A 23,321-nucleotide genomic window follows, 5' to 3' on the forward strand; every position below is an offset into this window, starting at 1 on the left:
ACACTCATCATACACGTGAGAAAAGGCCACTTGGGTGAACTGCTCATATCCATGGAACTGTACTCCAGCAAAAGCCAATACCTCCAGGAAAGGCGAGGATAAAATCGGTCAAATTAAAAGGAGTTATATGAATTATAGAATTCACTGAAACTTTAATTATTTGACGTCTGCACTCTTCCTAAATAATATGCATTCATGAGGACAAAGGTCGCTACAATGATGTATTAACCAAAATTATAGACCTAACGCTCCCTAAAATTGTCAGTGCTACCATTTTGAAATCAGATTTCAAAAAAGCTAGATTATCCCATTATGCACTTCCTGTCTACAAAACCCAACTTTTTGTCACACTTTTGTGTCAAGATTTCCATTACAAATTCCTATGTCCACATTTATAATGGAAAAGCCCTATGTAAACTGGCTTCTGTCACTGTGTAGTTACAGGCTGTAACAGGAGGGGATGCTTTATTATCTTTTCCCAACAAATCATTCAAAATTCTTTCTGGAATTTTGTCATCTGGTATTATTTATCAGTACCTGAAATTTCTAATGTCCAAAATAAGTTTAAAATAAATATAAAGATTTTTTTTAAACTACAAATGTAACAACTCAATAATATGTTGATATTTACAAATTAAATTGCCTTTTGTGTCTTTTAGTACCTTCATTAAAGTTGTTACTTCAAGGCCTCAACCTGTCTCAAAAGCCTGGATATTTTTACCTCACAATAGTTAACATAAAGCTTTCAATCACATCTGTGCATTTTGCAAAATTGGAATTGAAATGTGAAGAATCAGATTTCTTCACTTTTTCCAAAGGCTTTAAAAGTGGAAATTATTTTTTTATATTTGTTCTGGAAAACTGGGTGATGTTGCCACAATTATTGCGCATCCCTAGTTACCTTGAGAAGGTGGTGGTGAGCCCTCCCCTAGAATCGCTGCAGTCCTTGTGGTGATGCTGTTTGGTAGGTTACTGACCCAGTAACAATGAAGGAATGGTAATTTATGTCCCAGTCAGGATAATGTGTGCTTTGGAGAGGAATTTGGAAGTAACAGTGTTCCTACAACATTGCTGCTTTTGTCCTTCTTGGTAGTAAAGGTCAGAGGGGAGGGATGTGGAGTCAAAACAAGCTTGGTGAGTTGCTGCGGTTCATCTTACAGATAGTACATACTGTAGCTACAGTGCGCTGATGATGGAGGGAGTGGATACTGAGCCCAGTAGTTGGGGCACCAATCAAGCAAACTGCTATATCCTGGATAGTGTTGACCCTCTTGAGTGTTGTTGTGGTTGCATCCATGCAGGCAAGCTGCAAGTATTCCATCTCACTCCTGACTTCAGCCTTGTAGTTGATGGAGAGCGTTTGAGGGATTGGGAGGGGAACATTGCATCACAGAGTACTCACCCTTTGCCATGCTCTCAAAGCCACTGTGTTAATAAAGCCAGTCCAGTTGTGCTTTTGGTCAAAGGTGAACCCCAAAAATGTTGATGGTGGAGACTCAGCAATGGTGGTGCCATTGAAAGTCGGGAGAGGTGTCGGGCCTATTTTTTGTTCAAGATTTTCTAGTATTTATTTGGCACAACTATTAGTTGTTGCTTGTCAGTCCAAGGCCTGAATGCTGCCAAGTCCTGCTGTAGACTGGCTTGGGTTGCTTCATTATCAAAGGAGTTCTGAGTGGAGTTCTGTGAAGTCATCAGCAAATATCCCCACTCTTAATTTTATGATGGCGGTGAAGCAGCTGAAGATGGCTAGGCTGAGCAAATTTCCTCAAGGAACTCCTGCAATGATGTCATGAGGCTGCAATAATTGGCCTTCAACAGCCATGAACATCTTCCTTTGCGTCGGGTATGACTCCAGCCCCATTGACCCTCATTAACCTCAATTTTGCTAATGCTTCTTTGGGCCATGTTTAGATCATTTTTCAAATAAAACCCAAATGAATTGGAGTTTTAAAGCTTCTAGTTATCACCTGGTTATCGTTGACAATTACTAATAGCTGTCAAACAACAAGACAGAGACAATGGCAGGGACAACGGCAGAGAAAGAGACACATTCACATTCGCAGTGTCTTTACTATCTCAAGTTTTTTTTAAGAAAACAAATAAGTTGAATCTTGAAAGCTCTAAATACCACCTGTGGTTTCTTTATTAGTTAAATGAGAATGTTTACATTTTCTTACAGCTGTGAAACAGAGAGATGGTGAGGGCTAGCAAGACAGGGCAAAATAGAGAAAGCAATACACATTCAGTAACCAATCATAAAACATCAAATTCAGTGGTAACAGAGGTCCCTGAGAAAGTCACAAATCAGTGCTGTGAGACATGGATCCTCTCCTCACCCAATATTGTTAGCCTCATGCCCTACTCTTCCTATTATCAAACATCAGGAATGCACCATTGAGCCAAACCTCACATTCAACTCCAAGTTTTGTGAAACCTCAGGTTCGTGTTCCACAGTTCTGCCAAACCCCAGATTTGACTTTCACAGTAATGCCAGATTAAAGGACCCCCCATACTGCCAAATTCTAGCAACCCCACTGCAGTACTGTCAAATTCAAGGACCCCAACCTGTCCTGTCAAACTCCAGTGTTAGAAAAGCCCAGGGTCACCCCATTGCTGCCAAAACACAGAACTGACCCCAAGAGCGGCTAAACTCCTCTTCCCTCCTAGCACTACGCAATATCAGCTATCCAGCTCTAACGTGTGCACCTTGCATACCATCCTGCTGTGTATTTTCAACTTTATAAATGGTAAGGGTAAAATTAAATACATAGGTAAAGGAACATATATAATAAAGGCAGCTCATTTACAGTTTTCACAGCATAATGGACAAAGTTGTGGAATTCAATGCTGAAAAGATCAGTAAAAATCCTAAAATACTATACAATAAAAATTGAATTTGACTTATTCAGTTACTTGAAATCAGTGGCCCTGATGTTAGGGACTACATACCAGAAACACTGCTATTGTTATAAAACAGCCTATCCCCCGACCCACCGCGAGCAGCCTTACGGGACATCTACTAACTTTTATTAACATATTTCATGATGTTTCATAAACGAGGATCCTGCCACTGTAGTTTAGTGATACCTTTAATTGAAAATTCTTTTGTTTGGTCAGAATTAAAGCATATCTGGTTCTGTTAAAGCAAAAAAGCAATTTTTAATAATAGCGTGTAAATGGATAATGGGTTCTGATGTCCAGAAACCCAGAGTTCAAATCCCACCATCGCAAGTTGTGAAATTGGATTTAATAAATCTGGTAATTCGTGGGCTGGCACCAGAGAAAATGACCATAAAAGCTACAGGATTGTCATAAAACCATAACTGGCTTATTAATGTCCTTCATTGAAGAGAACCAGCCCCCTCATACACAATCTGTCCTTCAAATGGCTCCAGTCAATATGATGGGGTTGGATTTTAGTGCTCACCAAAGTGACCTAGCAAGCCAGTCAGCTATACAAACAGCAGATCAGCTACAGATGGGCTATAAAAGTAGCCTTGCCAGTGCCACTCATATACCAAAAACAAATAAAGTATCACAAACAGAAACTTCTAGGCTAATCTTCCCTAAAACAATGAACTTTTTAATACTTAATACCATTAAGTGATAAAATATTCTGTACTTGTAAAGCAGTTGAGCTTTGAGAAGCAAAACAGAAATTGAATAGATATGTCTGTTCATTGTTCCAAGGTTTGCAATGATATGAAGATAAATGTTCTGCTCAGGGTGCATGCCAGGAACATGTATCAAGAAACTGCACATCACCAGCTCGGGATTTTCTGTCTATTATTAACGGATGGACACTCACAGGCTGGGGAAGCGCAATTTCTTGATATGCATTCCCAACTGTCAGATTGTTGTAAAACCCCAACTGGTTCACTAATGTTCCTTAGGGGAGGAAACCTGCCGTCCTTACCCGCTCTGGCCTATGTGTGACTCCAGTCCCACATGAACTTGGCTGACTCAACTACCCTCTGAGGTGGCCTAGCAAGCACTCTGTTGCTCCTTCTCTGCTTCTTCCAAAGTACATAAATAAAGGCAGATCCTCATGCACAACCCATATGCCAATATTGTGGATGTTCCAAAAAAAAAATAGGACTGCCAAAACATTTGGCTTAAAGTCTCTTGAACAATTAAGTGCTGACAGGGGGTGGAAAGCAACAAAAATTGGAAACACAACCTTAAAAATACAGCAATAAGTGTTCTTATAGGTCTCTTGAAATGCATTTCCCTCATATAACATGATTCCCAGCAAATATGGGTGCTCATTATATTTGGGCAGGTTCATGACTCAGTGCTATGCCAATGCAAACTGTGGGAAATTATGTGGACATTCAAGTGACATCGTAAGGGCAGTAATTGGTGAATGCTTCCAGTACAACTTGAGAAACTGAGCAGGAAATTAAGTGAGAGACTAAATAGGCAGAGGTACAGTCTAACTGATCTCCACCTTATTTCCGATCAGTTAAAACCATTTTACGTATATTTCTTGGAGAATGACTGATTGGAAACACTACCGTGTGCTCTTTTCTAGTTCCCAACATCTTACATTTTCATTATAAGGTCCTTTTCCTAGTTATTTTGATACTTCTGCAGCCCTGTGCAAAATTATTCGTTTGGTTACTTATTAATAATGGAATCTTGTGATAGGGTGACTGGTTATAAGGTGACGGTTATACGGTGACTTTTGTGTCATTGTGAAGCAGAAACCACAAGCCAGCACAGCAAACTGCGCAAATTACTTGCACTCTGAATTTGTAGCTAAGTTTTTTTTAATTAGGGCCAGTTTGTAATGGTTTCTCAACTTTAAATATAGATTTTGATGCATATTATTTAAAAATGAAAGCTGATGTTTACTGTGTGATGTTAAAGGACTAAGATTATAAAACATCAGACTAGCAATGGCTAGTTGCAGACTGAGCAATTGCACGTGTGCACATATTGCTTTGTTAATGAACTAGGACAAACCAGTGTTTAAACGGGTCCAACTAATTATAATTAGCCGTGTCTTTTCATATAATTAAACAGGTGTGGGCTAGGCTTGTAACAGCACTGTGCACTTGGACAATTCTGTTTCTTCAGCTCAGAGAGAAACTAACGTCCATTCGACATGTTTCTCTGGAGAAATATCATTACCGAACCTGTCAAAATGAAGCATAAGAATACTTACCAAGGACTGAGAGTTTGGAAGATGATGAGATTTGGAGTTACTGACAGATGCCTGGAACCCAGTGTGAATAGAGCTGAGTTAAAAGCTCTACATGGTCCAGCTGTGACAGTTTCGCTCTAAAGAATAAATGAGGCGTGAAGGCAATGATGCTTTTATTGGAGTGAAATTCATCCTGGGCAGTGGGACAAAATGGGTTAGATTGAGTCGGCAGCTCGTTTTACATTCCACCCGATTGTCTTTTCCATTGAAGTCAATTGGGCAAGGTGTAAAACGAGCTGCCGAATCCCCATTGCCCCGTTTTGTACCACTGCCCAAGACCAATTTCACCCTCTTATGTATATAGGCACGGCTCACAAATGTTTACTGTTTTGTTTATCCCCGTCTAAAAATAGATCTGCACCAAAAAACTACGCCGAGCCTCTCTATCCTTTCCAACTACCATCTCATGTTTAACCTCCCTTACTTCTCCAAGCTCCTTGAATGCATTGTTGTCACTCAGCGTCATCCTCATCTCTCCCAAAGCATCCCTTCAGAATCGCTCCAATCTGATTTTCCTCTCCCTCCAACGCCAAAACGGCCCCAGTAGAAGTCATTAATGACATCCTCTGTGATTGCGACTGTGGCACATTGTCCCTTCTTGTCCTCACTATAATGTTCGACATGCTAACCACTCCATGTCGCTTACATGGTCCACCTTTGGGGACCACCCATGCCTGGTCCCACTTCTACTTGACTCAACTGAAAGACACATCTCCAGCAATAGTTCCTCTTCGGCCCCTCACATGGTTACCTCTTGAGTAGGGGATGGTTACATCCTCTTCCCTGTTTATATGCTGCCCCTTGGTAACCTTATCTCCAGGTATGGGATCAGTTTTCGTAAGTATACAGGTGGCACCAGTTATAACTCCCCACCTCTATTTTGTCAGACTGCCTGTATGGCATCAAGTGGTGCATAGGCAAGAACCTTCTCCAACTGAACATTAGCCAAACCAAATCCATGGTAATCAGCTGCCACCTAAAATTCCTCACATCTTTGCCCAATCTTTGTCCATTTCTCTCCACAGCTGCTGCTCAGGTTTAACCAGATGATGCACAACTTTGATGCCATATTTGACACTAAGCTTAGGTTCAAACCCAATATGCTCTCCATCAACAAGATTGCATACTTCCACCTCCACAACATTGCCCATTTCCATCCCTATCACACCCCTACCACAGCTGAAACTCTTATCCATACTTTTGTTATCTTAAGACTCAATTTCTTGCTCTCCTCACCAGCTTCTTGAGTTCCATCATACACAAACTCCAACTCATCCAAAACTTCACCGCCTGAATCCTGACCTTCTTCCCATCCCCTCACTTCCTTCCTGTCCCTAAAATTATTGATTTCAAAATCCTGGTCCTTGTTAAAAGTCCCTCCATGGCATCGCCTTCAACATTCTCCAGTCTCGTGTCCAAGTCATTGCCTATGGTCTTCTGCTCTGGCCTCCTGTGCATTTCTCCCAGCCTGACATGATTCACTCGCTGGCAGAGCTTTTGAGTGTATGTCCTACACTCTGCAATCCCCTCATCAAAACATCTTTGCTTGCTCCTGCTCTTCCCCATTTGGTCAATTCCCCTAATTCTCTTCTACTGCTTGGTCTGTTCTCTTACATTTAGAGAGGATTGACCAGAATTGAATGGAGAAATCCATTGAATAATTGATATATTGTTAGGGGTTAATGCTACAATATTGCTGTGAAATAAAGGCTACCTGAGCAAGAATTATACATTCACATTGATGATGCTCCTAACTCATGAAGTGCAGGAAAGGTGGACAGAAAACACCTTTCCTGCACTTCATCAAAAACAAACCTGTTCTGCAAGCATGACAGATTATTGACGGGTTCAATGCTATTCGCATGGCACATCAGACACTGATATAGGTCAGGAGGAAGATGGTCTGCCTGAAGAAAGTTGCTCAGGTTACAGTGCAGTAGAGCTTGCTATGCTAATTACTTGCTCCAAGTATGCATGCCGCAACCTATAACACATTTTGGGTTCACTTCACTGAATGCTTACCATGCATTGTCATACTGTAGCCTGGGAAAAACACAAGCAACAACTTAGAACTGAGAGTGCAGTCAGACAGAAATCTCAAGGGGGTTTGACACAGGAAATCCTCATAAGACAGCCCAGCTCAATGACGCATGTTCATTTAGAATCAGACAGGATGTACTGGAGGACGGGCAGCTGTATGTCACTGTCTGTGGTACTTAAACTTGCAAAATCTCAAGACTACTTGCCAGCTTGTAGGTCAAGATGGCAAATAATAAAAGGAAACTATACTGAACGGAGTCCCAGGAATTTCAAATCCTGAAACCTGTTTGAGGAGGCCACTCTGGAGATTGTTGGGAGGGACTGCATCAGGGGAGTACAGGAGGGTGAAGTCCTTCTCAAGCTCAGGGTTAGTACCATCCTGATCTTGTCAGATCTTGTTTCCTATTCACTCACTGACATAAGCAAAAGTGCAAAAATATCTCACAGTATATTGCCGTGCCCGCACTGTTTGGAAGTGCATCTGTGAAGCAGCATTAAGATATGAGGGTAGATTTTCCAGTTGGCAGCATTGGCCCCAAAGGCATGGAACAGACTGGAAAAGGTGATTTCTTTCGCCAAATACTTGCCCAATTTATGATCCAGTTGGTCATTCTATGCTGGAGCTTTATTGTGATGCATAAATTAATTTAAATGGCCCCTTGCATAATTTACCAACCCATCCACCAATAGAAACAGTTTCTCTTTATTTGCTCTATCAAAACCCCTCAACATTTTGAACATTAAATCTCTCTTTAACCTTCTCTGCTCTAAGGAGAACAAGCCCAGCTTCTCCAGTCTCTCCACACAACTGAAGTCCCTCACCCCTGGTACCATTCTAGTAAATCTCCTCCGCACCCTCTCCAAGACTTTGACATCCTTCTTAAAGTGTGGTGCCCAGAATTGGACACAATACTCCAGCTGTGGCCTAACTAGATGATTTCTAAAGGTTTAGCATAACTTCCTTGCTTTTGTACTCTATGCCTCTATTTATAAAGCCAAGGATCCGGTATGCTCTTTTAACTGCTTTATCAACTCGTCCTGCCACCTTCAAAGATTTATGTATGTGAAACCCTAGGTTTCTTTGTTCCTGCACCCCCTTTAAAATTGTACCATTTAGTTTATATTGCCCGTCTTCATTCTTCATTCCAAAATGAATCACTTCACACTTCCCTGCATTAAATTTCATCTGCTATGTAACTGCCCATTTCACCAGTCTGTCTATGTCTTCCTGAAGTTTGCTACTATCATGCTCACCATTTACTACATTTCCAAATCTACAAACTTTGAAATTATGCCCCCCTTTAACCAAGTTCAGGTCATTAATTTATATCAAAAAGAGCAGTGGCCCTAATACCCACTTCCCTCCAGTCTGAAAATCAACCATTCACCATTACTCTCTGCTTTCTGTCTCTTAGCCAATATCATATCTAAGCCCACCAATGCTCCTTTAATCCCATAGCCCCTTTAATTCCATGAGATCCCTGGATAGAACCAGTACAGGGAACTATAGACCAATTAGCTTAACATCAATGGTAAGAAAGATAATGGAATCCTTACTCAAAGATGTAATAGAAAAACATCTAGAAACTAAAAATATAACAAAGAATAGTCAGCATGGATCTCAAAAGGGAAGGTCATGCTTGACCAACCTTATTGAATTTTATCCAGTCATAGCCAGAGAATCACCTGCAATGGCTTCTCTTCCCACTCCCGCACCATTACCTCTAGAGTCTCCCAAGGATCTATCCTCGGCCCCCTCCTATTTCTCATCTACATGCTGCCCCTCGGCGACATCATCTGAAAACGCGATTCCACTTGAATGCCGACGACATCCAGTTCTACCTCACCATCACATCTCTTGATCCCCTCCACTGTCTGTCATTTGTCATACTGCTCGTCCGGCATCCAGTACTGGATGAACAAAAGTTTTCTCCAACACAATATTGAGAAGACTGAAGCCATTGCCTTTGGTCCCCATCGCAAACTCCATTCACTAAACACCGACTCCACCCCTCTCCCTGGCCACTGTCTGAGGCTGAACCAGACCATTTGCAACCTTGACGTCCTATTTGATCGAGACAAGCTTCCGACCACATATGTGCTCCATTACCAAGACCGCCTACTTCTACCTCCGTGACATCGCCCATCTCTGCCCCTGCCTCAGCTCATCTGCTGCTGAAACCCTAATCCATGCCTTTGTTACCTCTAGACTAGACTATTCCAATGCTCTCTTGGCTGGCCACCCATCTCCCACCCTCCATAAACTTGAGCTCATCCAAAACTCGACTGCCCGCATCCTAACTCGCACCAAGTCCCAGTCTCCCATTCCCCCTGTGCTCACTGACCTACATTGGCTCCCGGTCCGGGAATACCTCGATTTTAAAATTCTCATCCTTGTTTTCAAATCCCTCCAAGGCCTCACCCTTCCCTATCTCTGTAACCTCCTCCAGCCCTACCACCCTCCGAGACCTCTGCGCTCCTCCAATTCTTGCCTCTTGCGCATCCCTGAATTTAATTGCTCCACCACCGTGCCTTCAGCTGCCTAGGCCCTAAGCTCTGGAATTCCCTCCCATAACATCTCCGCCTCGCTACCTCTCTCTCCTCCTTTAAGATGCTCCTTAAAACCTACCTCTTTGACCAAGCTTTTGGTCACCTGTCTTAATATCTCCTTATGTGGCTCAGTGTCAAATTTTGTTTGATAATGGTCCTGTGAAGGGCCTTAGGACATTTTACTACATTAAAGGCGTTATTTAAATGCAAGTTGTTGTTGTTGCTGTTGTTTGAAGAAGTAATAGAAAGGGTAGACAATGGTAACATAGTAGATGTAATATATTTGGATTTCAAAAGGCTATCGATAAGGTACTACACAGTAGACTCATGACTAAGGTTAGAGTATGTGGAGTCAGGGGACAAGTAGCAGAATGGATAGCAAGCTGGCTACAAAACTGAAAAGCAGAGAGTAGGGGTTAAAGGTTGTTACTCAGACTGGCAAAAGGAAGGAAGTGGTGTTCCACTGTTGTTCACAATTTACATAAATGATTTGGACTCAGGAATCAGAAATACAATTCCAAAATTTGCAGACGGCACCAAATTGGGTTAATACCGAGGAGGGCTGCAACTAAATACAGGAAGACATTAATAAACTTGCAGAATGGGCAAATGAATTTCAACATAGGTAAGTGTGAGGTATTCCATTTTGATAGGAAGAATAAGGGGTCACATACCGCTTGGATAATAAGAGTCTGAATTGGGTAGAGGAGCAGGGGAATCTGGGGGTACAGATCTACAAATCACTAAAAGTAGCAACACAGGTTAATAAAGCCATAAAGAAAAAGCAAACCAAGCTCTGGGGTTCATTTCCAGAGGGAAAGAATTGAAAAGCCCAGAAGCTATGTTAAACTTGTATAGAACCTTGGTCAGACCACACTTGGAGTACTGTGAACAGTTCTGGTCTCCATATTATGAAAAGGATATAGAGGCATTGCAGAAGGTGCAAAAAAGATTTACTAGGATACCAGAACTGAGATGTTATACCTATCAGGACAGATTGAGCAGGCTGGGGCTCTTATCTCTAGAAAAGAGAGGACTGAGGGGTTACCTGATAGAGGTCTTTAAGATTATGAAAAGGTTTTTTTTATTTGTTCGTAGGATGTGGGCTTCGCTGGCAAGGCCAGCATTTATTGCGCATCCCTAATTGCCCTTGAGAAGGTGGTGGTGAGCCACCTTCTTGAATTGCTGCAGTCTGTGTGGTGAAGGTTCTCCCACAGTGCTGTTAGGTAGGGAGTTCCAAGATTTTGACTCAGTAACGATGAAGGAACAGCAATATATTTCCAAGTCGGGATGGTGTTTGACTTGGAGGGGAATGTGCAGTTGGTGTTGTTCCCACGTGCCTGCTGCCTTGTCCTTCTAGGTGGTAGAGGTCGCGGGTTTGGGAGGTGCTGTCGAAGAAGCCTTGGCGAGTTGCTGCAGTGCATCCTGTAGATGGTACACACTGCAGCCGCGGTGCGCCAGTGGAAGGAGTGAATGTTTAGAGTGGTGGATGGGGTGCCAATCAAGCGGGCTGCTTTGTCCTGGATGGTGTCGAGCTTCTTGAATGTTGTTGGAGCTGCACTCATTCAGGCAAGTGGAGAGTATTCCACTGGCCTTGTAAATGGTGGAAAGGCTTTGGGGAGTCAGGAGGTGAGTCACTCGCTGCAGAATACACAGCCTCTGACCTGCTCTTGTATGTGGCTGGTCCAGTTAAGTTTCTGGTCAATGGTGACCCCCAGGACGTTGATGGTGGGGGATTCGGCGATGGTAATGCCATTGAATGTCAAAGGGAGGTGGTTAGACTCTCTCTTGTTGGAGATGGTCATTGCCTGGCACTTGTCTGGCACAAATGTTATTTGTCACTTATCAGCCCAAGCCTGGATGTTGTCTAAGTCTTGCTGCATGTGGGCATGGATTGTTTCATTATCTGAGGGGTTGCAATTGGAACGGAACACGGTGCAATTATCAGCGAACATCCCCATTTCTGACCATATAATGGAGGGAAGGTCATTGATGAAGCAGCTGAAGATGGTTGGGCCGAGGACACTGCCCAGAGGAACTCCTGCAGCAATGTCCTGGGGCTGAGATGATTGGCCTCCAACAACTATTACCATCTTCCTTTGTGCTAGGTATGACTCCAGCCACTGGAGACTTTTCCCCCTGATTCCCATTGACTTCAGTTTTACTAGGGCTCCTTGGTGCCACACTCGGTCAAATGCTGCCTTGATGTCAAGGGCAGTCACTCTCACCTCACCTCTGGAATTCAGCTATTTTGTCTATGTTTCAACCTGTAATGAGGTCTGGAGCCAAGTGGTCCTGGCAGAGCCCAAACTGAGCATCAGTGAGCAGGTTATTGGTGAGTAAGTGCCGCTTGATAGCACTGTCGACGACATCTTCCATCACTTTGCTGATGATTGAGAGTAGACTGATGGGGCGGTAATTGGCCGGATTGGATTTGTCCTGCTTTTTGTGGACAGGACATACCTGGGCAATTTTCCACATTGTCGGGTAGATGCCAGTGTTGTAGCTGTACTGGAACAGTTTGGCTAGAGGCACAGCTAGTTCTGGAGCACAAGTCTTCAGCACTCAGCCAGGATGTTAGCTGGGCCCATAGCTTTTGCTGTATCCAGTGCACTCAGCCGTTTCTTGATATCACGTGGAGTGAATCAAATTGGCTGAAGACTGGCTTCTGTGATGGTGGGGCTATCAGGAGGAGGCCGAGATGGATCATCCACTCGGCACTTCTGGCTGAAGATGGTTGCAAACGATTCAGCCTTGTCTTTTGCACTCACATGCTGGACTCCGCCATCATTGAGGATGGGAATGTTTACAGAGCCTCCTCCTCCCATTAGTTGTTTAATTGTCCACCACCATTCATGACTGGATGTGGCAGGACTGCAGAGCTTTGATCCAATCCGTTGGTTGTGGAATCGCTTAACTGTCTATAGCATGTTACTTCCGCTGTTTAGCATGCATGTAGTCCTGTGTTGTAGCTTCACCAGGTTGGCACTTCATTTTTAGGTACGCCTGGTGCTGCTCCTGGCATGCTCTTCTACACTCCTCATTGAACCAGGGTTGATCCCCTGGCTTGTTGGTAATGGCAGAGTGAGGAATATGCCGGGCCATGAGGTTACAGATTGTGCGGGAATACAATTCTGCTGTTTCTGATGGCCCACTGCACCTCATGGATGCCCAGTTTTGAGATGCTAGATCTGTTCTGAATCCATCCCATTTAGCACGGTGGTAGTGCCACACAACACGTTGAATGGTCTCCTCAGTGTGAAGACGAGACTTCATCTCCACAACAACTGTACGGTGGTCACTCCTACCAATACTGTCATGGACAGATGCACCTGCGACAGGTAGGTTGAGGTCAAGTAGGTTTTTCCCTCGTGTTGGTTCGCTCACCTCCTGCCGCAGGCCCAGTCTGGCAGCTATGGCCTTCAGAACTTGGCCAGCTCAGTCATTAGTGGTGCTACCGAGCTACTCTTGGTGATGGACATTGAAGTCCTCCACCCAGAGCACATTCTGTGCCCTTGCTACCCTCAGTACTTCCTCCAAGTGGTGCTCAACATGGAGGAGGACTGATTCATCAGCTGAGGGAGAGCAGTAGGTGGTAATCAGCAGGACTGATACCATGAGATTTCATGGGGTTTGGAGTCATTGTTGAGGACTCCCAGGTCACTCCCTCCTGACTGTATATCACTGTACCGCCACCTCTGGTGGGTCTGTCCTGTCGGTGGGACAGTACATACCCAGGGATGGTGATGGAAGAGTCTGGCTGTAAGGTATGATTCTGTGAGTATGGCTATGTCAGGCTGTTGCTTGACTAGTCTGTGGGACAGCTTTCCCAATTTTGGCACAAGTCCCCAGATGTTAGTGAGGAGGACTTTGCAGGGTCAACTGGGCTTGATTTGCCTTTGTCGTGTCCAGTGCCTCGAGGTCCATCTGGTTTTATTCTTATTATGACTTATTTGTAGCGAGATTGTACAACTGAGTGGCTTGCTAGGCCATTTCAGAGGGCGATTAAGAATCAACCACATTGCTGTGGGTCTGGAGTCATATATAGGCCAGGGTAAGGATGGCAGGTTTCTTTCCCTAAAGGGCATTAGTGAACCAGATGGGTTTTTATGACAATCCGGTAGTTTCATGACCACCATTACTGATACCAGTTTTTTTTTTATTCCAGATTTTATTTTTTAATTAACTGAATTTAAATTCCCCAACTGTTATGGTGGGATTTGAACTCATGACCCCAGATTATTAGTCCAGGCCTACTGGATTAATAGTCCAGTAACTTAACCACTATGCTACCATACCCACAATAGGTTTGATAGGGTAGACGTAGAGAAGATGTTTCCACTTGCAGGAGAGACCAGAACTAAGGGCCATAAATATATGATAGTCACTAATAAATCCAATAGGAAATTCAGGAATGTGGTTAGAATGTGGAACTTACTACCACAAAGAATAGTTGAGGCGACTAGGAGAGATGCATTTCAGGTGAGGCTAGATAAACACATGAGGGAGAAAGAAATAGAAGGGTATGCTGACAGTGTTCGATGAAGGAAGGTCATGAATGGCCTGCTTCAGTGCTGTATGTTCAATGTAATTCTATGTAATTTTGCTAGCAATCTTCCAGCCCTCTGGCACCACTCCCATATCCAAGGAGGACTGAAAGATTGTGGTCAGAGCCTCTGTTATTTCCACTCTTACTTCCCTCAGCAACCTAGAATGCATCCCATCTGCACCGGGTGACTTTTCTACTTTGAGCGCTGCTAGCCTTTTAAGTAACTCCTCTTGATCTATTTTTATCTTATCCAATTTTTCTATCTCCTCCTTTACTGTGGCATTGGCAGCATCCTCCTCTTTTGTGAAGATAGATGCAAAGTACTCATTCAGTACCTCTGCTATGCCCTCTTCCTCCACAAAAAGATTTCCTTTTTGGTCTCTAATCAGCCCCACTCTTCCCTTACATAGAGTGACACAGAATATACAGCACTGATACAGGCCATTCGGCCCACCAGGTCCATGCCGGTGTTTATGCTCCACACAAGCCACCTCCCTCCCTCCCTACTTCATCTAACCCAATCAGCATATCCTTCTATTCCTTTCTCCCTCATGTGTTTATCTAGCTTCTAAATGCATCTATGGTTGTCGCCTCATCTACTTCTTTTGATAGCGAGTTCCACATTCGAACCACTGTCTGGGTAAAGAAGTTTCTCCTGAATTCCCTATTGGATTTATTAGTGACTATCTTATATTTATGGCTCCTGAATTTGATCTCCCCCGTAAGTGGAAACATCTCTATGTCTACCCTATCAAACCCTTTCATAATCTTAAAAACCTCTATCAGGTCATCCCTCAGTCTTCTCTTTTCTAGAGAAAAGAGCTCCAACCTGCTCAATCATTCCTGATAGGTATAACCTCTCAGCTGTGGTATCATCCTAGTAAATCTTTTTTGCACCTTCTCTAGTGCCTTTATATCCTTTTTATAATATGGAGACCAGAACTGTTCACAGTACTATAAGTTTAATAAAATGTCTCTGCTTTTTAATTCTATCCCTCTAGAAATGAACTCCAGTGCTTGGTTTGCCATTTTTATGACTTTATTAATCTGTGTTGCTACATTTAGTGATTTGTGTATCTGTACTCCCAGATCCCTCTGCTCCTCTATCCCATTTCGACTCTTATTATCCAAGCAGTATAAGGCCCCCTTATTCTTCCCACCAAAATGTAACACCTCACATTTATTTATGTTGAAATTCATTTGTCAATTACACACCCATTCTGTAAGTTTATTAATGTCATCCTGTATTTTGTTGCAGTCCTCCTTGGCATTAACTATACCCCCCAATTTGGTGTCGTCCGCAAATTTTGAAATTGTATTTCCGATTCCTGAGTCCAAATCGTTTATGTAAATGGTGAATAACAGTGGTCCCAGCACTGATCCTTGTGGAACACCACTTCCCACCTTTTGCCAGTCTGAGTAACTACCTTTAACCCCAACTCTCTATTTTCTGTTTTGTAGCCAGCTTGCTATCCATTCTGCTACCTGACTCCACATGCTCTGACCTTAGTCATGAGCCTCCTATGCGGTATTCTTATTGAAGGCCTTTTTAAAATCCAAAGATATTACATCTACTACATTACCCTTTCTGTTACTTGTTCAAAGAATTCCATAAGGTTGGTCAAACATGGCCTTCCCTTTTGAAATATCTGCTGACTATTCTTTATTGTTGACTATTCTATTACTCTTTATATATTTATAAAAGACTGCAGTGTTCCCTTTTATGTTACCCGCTAATCTTTTCTCTTTGCCCCTCTGATCTTTTTCATTTCTCCTCTGCATATATTTCACTTGAGTTCTTGATAAATGCCAATGCTTGATAATATTTGTGACAGTTCATTACAACTATAAATTAGCATTTATGAAATGTGATGATTCATGTTTCAAATAAGATAGCTTTTAAAGTGACAGCACACATTTCAAATACAGTAACATTAGCTATTTAAAAAATGGGCAATGCAGGACTTTCTTAAACAAAAAGTTCAATAAAGAATTCAATAAAAAGAACTATTAATAATAAAAAAAAGTAATTGCTGCAGGAAGATCTTGGTAGGCACACCTCGAAAAGGAATAGGTTAACTGGCAGCGGGTTGCCAGCAGGGGAAACATATTAGGCATACTGCTGTGAGATGTACATGATGCAGAGCTCCTGAGATTGTCGAGGAACATGCATGGATCACAGTCCCAATATGTTGTTCAACTATTTTTCTTCATTTCAAAACTATGAGGTGCAACCAGTTTACCCTTGGATTCGATGAGAAAATAGCTTGATGCTGAACCATCTACTTTAGCACATTTTTCACTTTGATGGGCTGTGGGCATCATCAAAGGCTGAAACTTCCAACGGCTGGTACGATTGATATAGTGAAAGTGGTTCTATAACAGGTGTTACATTACCTGTTTAATAAGTTACCTTGTAGGGGCAAAATGAATATTAGAAACACATCACAGCAAAGGTATGTGTCAGACTGTATCATTGATCTTTGTCACAGGATTGGGTAATCATGCTAAAAATGTATTTGGCAAACATACCCAATGCTCAGCTGTTTAAATCAGTCAGTGACTGGAGTTGTACAAATCATGAAAGTCCCAGGTACAATCCCTGATCCATGTTGAGTTAGATTAGCTCAGCTGGGTCAACAGTAACTGGCCTCGGTGCTCTTGGGTTAGGGAAGGAACATTGACCTGGATTCTTGTTCTTGATTACTGTCCAGTGACACCTGAGGGACATTTGGGTGAGAACACGATCAGGCTTGAACGTGATGCATAGTAGACAGCAAAGATCTATGATGCAATTGATTCAATGTGTGTATAATGCAATACATAGAGGGATAGAAATGGATGTACTGGCAATGACAGAGATAGAAATAAAAAGAAAGACTTGCATTGATATAGCACCTTTCATGACCTCAAGACATCCTCAAGCGCTACAGAAATCATAGAAAATTTACGGCACGGAAGGAGGCCATTCGGCCCATCATGTCCGCGCCAGCTGAGAAACGAGCCATCCAGCCTATTCCCACTTTCCCGCATTTGATCTGTAGCCCTGCAGGTCACGGCTCTTCAGGTGCACATCCAAGTATTTTTTAAATGAGTTGAGGGTTTCTGTCTCTACCACCCTCTCAGGCAGTGAGTTCCAGACACCCACCACCCTCTGGGTGAAAAAAATTTCCTAATTTCCGCTCTAATTCTTCTACCAATCACTTTAAATCTATGCCCCCTGGTTATTGACCCCTTCGCTAAGGGAAATAGGTCCTTCCTATCCACTCTATCTAGGCCCCTCATAATTTTATACACCTCAATCAAATCACCCCTCAGCTTCCTCTGTTCCAAGGAAAACAATCCCAGCCTATCCAATCTATCATCATAGCTAAAATTCTCCAGTCCTGGCAACATCCTCATAAATCTCCTCTGCACCCTCTCTAGTGCAATTACATCCTTCCTGTAATGTGGTGACCAGAACTGTGCGCAGTACTCAAGCTGTGGCCTAAATAGTATTTTATACAGTTCCAGCATAACATCCCTGCTTTTATATTCTATGCCTCGACTAATAAAGAAGAGCATTCCATTTGCCTTCTTAACTACCTTATCTACCAGACCTACTACGTTCAGGGATCTGTGGACATGCAATCCAAGGTCCCTCACTTTCTCTACACTTCTCAGTATCCTCCCATTTATTGTGTATTCCCTTATCTTGTTTGCTCTCCCCAAATGCATTACCTCACATTTGCCACTTTTCTGCCCATCTGACCAGTCCATTGATATCTTCCTGCACTCTACAGCTTTCCTCTTCATTATCAACCACACGGCCTATCTTTGTGTCATCCGCAAATTTCTTAATCATTAATGTATACCACAAAAAGCAAAGAACCTAGTAACGAGCCCTGCGACACTCCACTGGAAACAGCCTTCCAGTCGCAAAAACACCCATCGACCCTTTCCTTCCTGCCACTGAGCCAATTTTGGATCCAATTTGTTACATTTCCTTGGATCCCATGGGCCTTTACCTTTTTGAACAATCTGCCATGTGGGACCCTGTCAAAAGCCTTGCTAAAATCCATGTAGACTACATCAATTGCGCTACCCTCATCGATCCTCCTTGTCACCTCCTCGAAAAATTCAATACAGCCAATGAAGTACTTTGAAATGTAGTCACTGTTGTAATTTAGGAAACATGGCAGCCAATTTGCACACAGCAAGGTCCCACAAACAGAAATGTGATAATGACCGGATTATTTGTTTTAGTGATGTTGGTTGAGGAATAAATACAATAGGAGTGCAAATTACGTTTAAAACGTAATCTGTAGTTATTGATTTCCATACATAAAGTACAAACATAATTCTTCTGAGTTTTGGGTCATGGCAAATTACACAAATCATTTCTTATACAGGCAAGAAACTATAAACTCTGGAGGCAGAATCTCCATGATAATTGAGGAAAAGCATTTAATTTGTATATATATAAGCAGGTCATATCTGGTGAACTGCAAGTTCTGTATCACCATCTTCCTTGTGTTCCTTGCATGGGGTCAACTTCACTGGATCTTACAAATGTTGATGTAAGAACTTACCAGCACATAGATCTTGCTATATCAGTAGTAAAAAAAAGACAAAAGGTAGAATTCTAGTTTGCACCACCCTTCCTTCTGACAGTATGCTAGTATACCAGCATTCATAATAGTGGTTGGATCATGAAACCTGGAACACTCATTACTGGCCCAGTCATGCATCTCCGGATATGGTAGCTCAGCAGTGGCATATTGAGACCCACTTTGCTGCGCAGAGGAACATGACACAGAAGGAGGCATGGATGAGGTACTCAGGAAGTACCAGAAGATTGAGTGTATTACATTGGACTACAGGATTCTTGTAGTCGGTCTTCAATTCATCAAATGCTATAAATATGCCAAATGGCAAAAAATATGAGGGTGGCGGTGAGGAGCAGCATCACCACAAGGCTGTGAATGTAAAGGTAACATTGGGTATAAAGCATAATTAAAGCAGCTGTTTTTATGCTGCACTATTTCATGCATACTGCAGAAATGATCACAGATCACTCAAATAGTTCTGAAAAATTGAAATGCTGATCATTGACATTTTGAGCTTGTGGCAACAATATTTAAGCATGCAATGTTCTTTCTGGTGTATAGCAAAATAAGTGATACTGTTCATTAATCCTTTCCTGCTGTACCAAGAACACAGAGCAAAGAGACAGTGATACTGGCCAGCAAGTCCACAGCCTTCCCCTTCACTATCAACCACACGGCCTATCTTTGTGTCATCCGCAAATTTCTTAATCTTGCCCCCGACATTTAAGTCCAAATCGTTAATGTATACCACAAAAACCATATTGAACATTCAGATTACAACTGCTCAGAACCGCATTGTACACATACGTTGATCAAGCCAAATGTTGTGATAACATCCCTGCTATTGTTCTTTCAAACTATGCTTATTCTTAAACACCAAGTCCAAAAGAAACAATTATTTTGTACTGAAATGAACCGTTATTACAAAGCCTTTTGTAATCGAGTCCCAGGATCTGAAATTAAAGCATATCTTTAGTCAAGCAATTGACCATCTAACCATTATCATGTTAGGTCAACATTTAGTGAGCTTTTGGTCACCTCTGTTTTCCTTGCTCGGCCTTCCTTTTTCATTTGCCTATATGTGAAGTGCCTTGTGGTGTTTCTTACATCAAAAGATCCCTCGATTAAAGGAAATTGTTGTAATGGGTCAACATTTGAGGTGGGATCTCCATGTCAGAATGGAATATGTGAAGTGGGTCAATAACATGAGAGAACGAGTTCTTTGCATTAAAATAGGAGAGGAAAACTGGTTGGCAGCCCCTCTTCATTTTTATTTACTCTTTAGTGTCCAGTCAGCTATCTCCCTTATATCTACTCCGGAGAACTAGTGCATTTTGTTTTCATCAGGCTCTGTAATGATCAACATATATCTTCTCAGAATTTAAAAAAAATGCAGCAGGAAATGTATTCTTTTCCTCAAAGTCTTTTATTCCTCAAATGGTTAAAAGATTTGCCCTTCTTTTCCATGCATATCTGTTTCATCTTGCTTGTCTTTACTTCTCTTTTATATTTTATGCAATTTGGGGATTTTGCATTCTTTTAACTTCTACTTCGGCATTCAGTTTCAATGCTTTGACACAACTTTACTGTTTGAGGTTTGTGTAAATGCTGTCAAATGCACTGTAACAAACTATTTGGGAAAAATATTTTACAGAATGCATTGACAGCTTGTAACAAGTGTGGCAACAGTTGACTTGCAAATTTTGGCTCTACTTTCTATGGTACAAGCTAACAACAGGAATAAGTGAGCTCTTGAAAATCAGGGATCATTCACTTTCTTGTTATATTAGCACAACTAATTATTTCCAATTTAAGGATACAATTCAAAAGAATTCTAAAGATTTTCTATTATATTTTACTAAGGTACAGAATTTTAAAGGTACAGTCCCTACCACTGACACCGTCCACACATACCATGGGCAGCCACCTCTTTTGGGCAAAAAGTGCTAACCATTTGCTAGTACCATAGGAGTCAATTACAAAGGCGCCGCTTATAAGAATATAAGAAACAGGAGTAGGAGTAGGCCATATGGTCTCTCGAGCCTGCTCTGCCATTCAATGAGATCATAGCTGATTTTCAACCTCAACTCCACTTTCCTACCCAATCCCCATATCTCTTGATTCCTCTACAGTCCAAAAATCTCTCACAGCCTTGAATATAGTCAATGACTGAGCATCCACAGCCCTCTGGAGCAGAGAATTCCAGAGATTCACAGCACTCTGAGTGAAGAAATTCCTCCTCATCTCAGTCTTAAATGGCCGACCCCTTATCCTGCGACTATGCCCTCTAGTTCTAGATTCTCCAGCCAGGGGAAACAACCTCTCAGCATTTACCCTGTCAAGCATCCTCAGAATCTTATATGTTTCAATGAGATCACCTCTCATTCTTCTAAACTCCAGAAAGTACAGGCCTATTCTACTCAACCTCTCCTCAAAAGACAACCCTCTCATCCCAGGAATTAATCTAGTAAAACACCGTTGCACAGCCTCTAAGGCAAGCATATCCTTCCTTAGATAAGGAGACTTGTATTCCAGGTGAGGTCTCACCAAAGCCCTGTACAATTGTAATAAGACTTCCTTACTCTTGTACTCCAACCCCCTTGCAATAAAGGCCAACATGCCATTTGCTTTCCTAATTGCCTGCTGTACCTGCATGCTAACTTTTTGTGTTTCTTGTACCAGAAAGATCTCTTTGGACGCCAACATTTATTAGTTTCCCACCAAAAAAAATTCTGTTTTTCTAATCTTCCTACCAAAGTGAATAACCTCACATTTCCCCACATTATACTTCATCTGTCACCTTCTTGCCCACTCACTTAACCTGTCTATATCCCTTTGTAGACTCTTTGTGTCCTCCTCACTGCTTACTTTCCTACCCAGCTTTGTATCATCAGCAAACTTGGATACATTACACTCGGTCCCTTCATCCAAGTCATTAATATAGATTGTAAATAGCTGAGGCCCAAGCACTGATCCTTGCAGTACCCCACTAGTCGCAGCCTGCCAACCTGAAAATGTCCCATTTATCCCTACTCTCTTTTCTGTCCGTTAACCAATCCTCTATCTATGCTAATATGTTACCCCCAACCCAATGAGCCCTTATCTTGGTAACAAACTTTTATGTGGCACCTTATCAAATGCCTTTTGAAAATCCAAGTATACTACATCCACTGGTTCCCCTTCATCTACCCTGCTAGTTACATCCTTAAAAAACTCTATAAATTTGACAAACATGATTTCCCTTTCATAAAACCATGTTGACTCTGCCTAATCATATTATGGTGTTCTAAGTGCCCTGTTACCACTTCCTTAATAATGGATTCCAGCATTTTCCTGACGACTGATGTCAGGCTAACTGGCCTGCAGTTCCCTTGTTTTCTGTCTCCCTCCTTTCTTGAATAGCGGGGTTACATTTGCTACCTTCCAACCTGCAGGGACCATTCTAGAATCTAGGGAATTTTGATCATAACCAATGCATCCACTATCTCTGCAACGACCTGGTTACGAACCCTCGGATATAGGCCATCAGGTCCAGGGGATTTGTCAGTTTTTAGTCCCATTAGTTTCTCAAGTACTTTTTCTCTACTAATATTAATTACTTTAAGGACCTCACTCTCATTAGTCCCTTGGTTCCCTACTATTTCTGGTATGTTTTTTGTGTCTTCTACCGTGGAGACACAAAATATTTGTTTAACGCATTTGCCATTATAACATATTAAGCACGCCCGCTATTTTGGGCAGTTCAATAGTTTCTTCAATAAATTTGCACCTCGTTAATCTTATGTATTAATTGGCCATGAATTTACAGGTAATCATTTGCTAGTATGAATATTATCCAGAAGACTGGAAAAGACCATTGTTGTCTATCTAGTCAATCACAGTGTCTAGGAAATATATCTCATACCTGCCATTTAATTCAATGTTTTATGATGTTTATGAAGCCAATTATGTGTTATTAATTGATGACATTAACATAACATTTTGGTCTACTGTGGTCTGTTCAGCCTTCCAAAACATTGCTTTTACAGCTTGAGGATTGGTTCAAAGGACTTTGTTTTTTTAATTGCATTTTTATAGCAATTGATCCGTGGTTCCTAAACATTACCACATAGGATGTTATTATGGTAGCAAATAAGCTTTGCTAAGGGATAGGGGTGCATAACCTTGTCCGATTTCAGGTACGACCTTTACTATTGTTTGCCTGCTGTGTTGGTGCTGGTTGGGTTTAGGTTGTGCCACCAGGGCTCTGACTGTTGCTATGTTCAAATTGGTGGTGAAAGCTCCAATGCTCAAATTATGTGGAAGCTGCTACCCTGGTGCTAGGCCAGAAATGGCCAGGTTTGAAAGAATTTCTTTTGTTTCAGCTTCAGGGAGCACACGAATC

At 42.1% G+C, this 23,321-nt stretch overlaps 1 pseudogene; it reads right to left on the bottom strand.

Annotated features, from left to right (window-relative positions):
- Positions 1-18,883: 18,883 nt before the first annotated feature.
- LOC137340249 (protein cornichon homolog 1 pseudogene) lies at positions 18,884-19,697 on the bottom strand (annotated as a pseudogene).
- Between the last annotated feature and the right edge of the window lie 3,624 nt (positions 19,698-23,321).

This window comes from Heptranchias perlo, chromosome 21 (genome assembly GCF_035084215.1).
Source record: "Heptranchias perlo isolate sHepPer1 chromosome 21, sHepPer1.hap1, whole genome shotgun sequence".
Lineage (NCBI taxonomy): Eukaryota > Metazoa > Chordata > Chondrichthyes > Hexanchiformes > Hexanchidae > Heptranchias > Heptranchias perlo.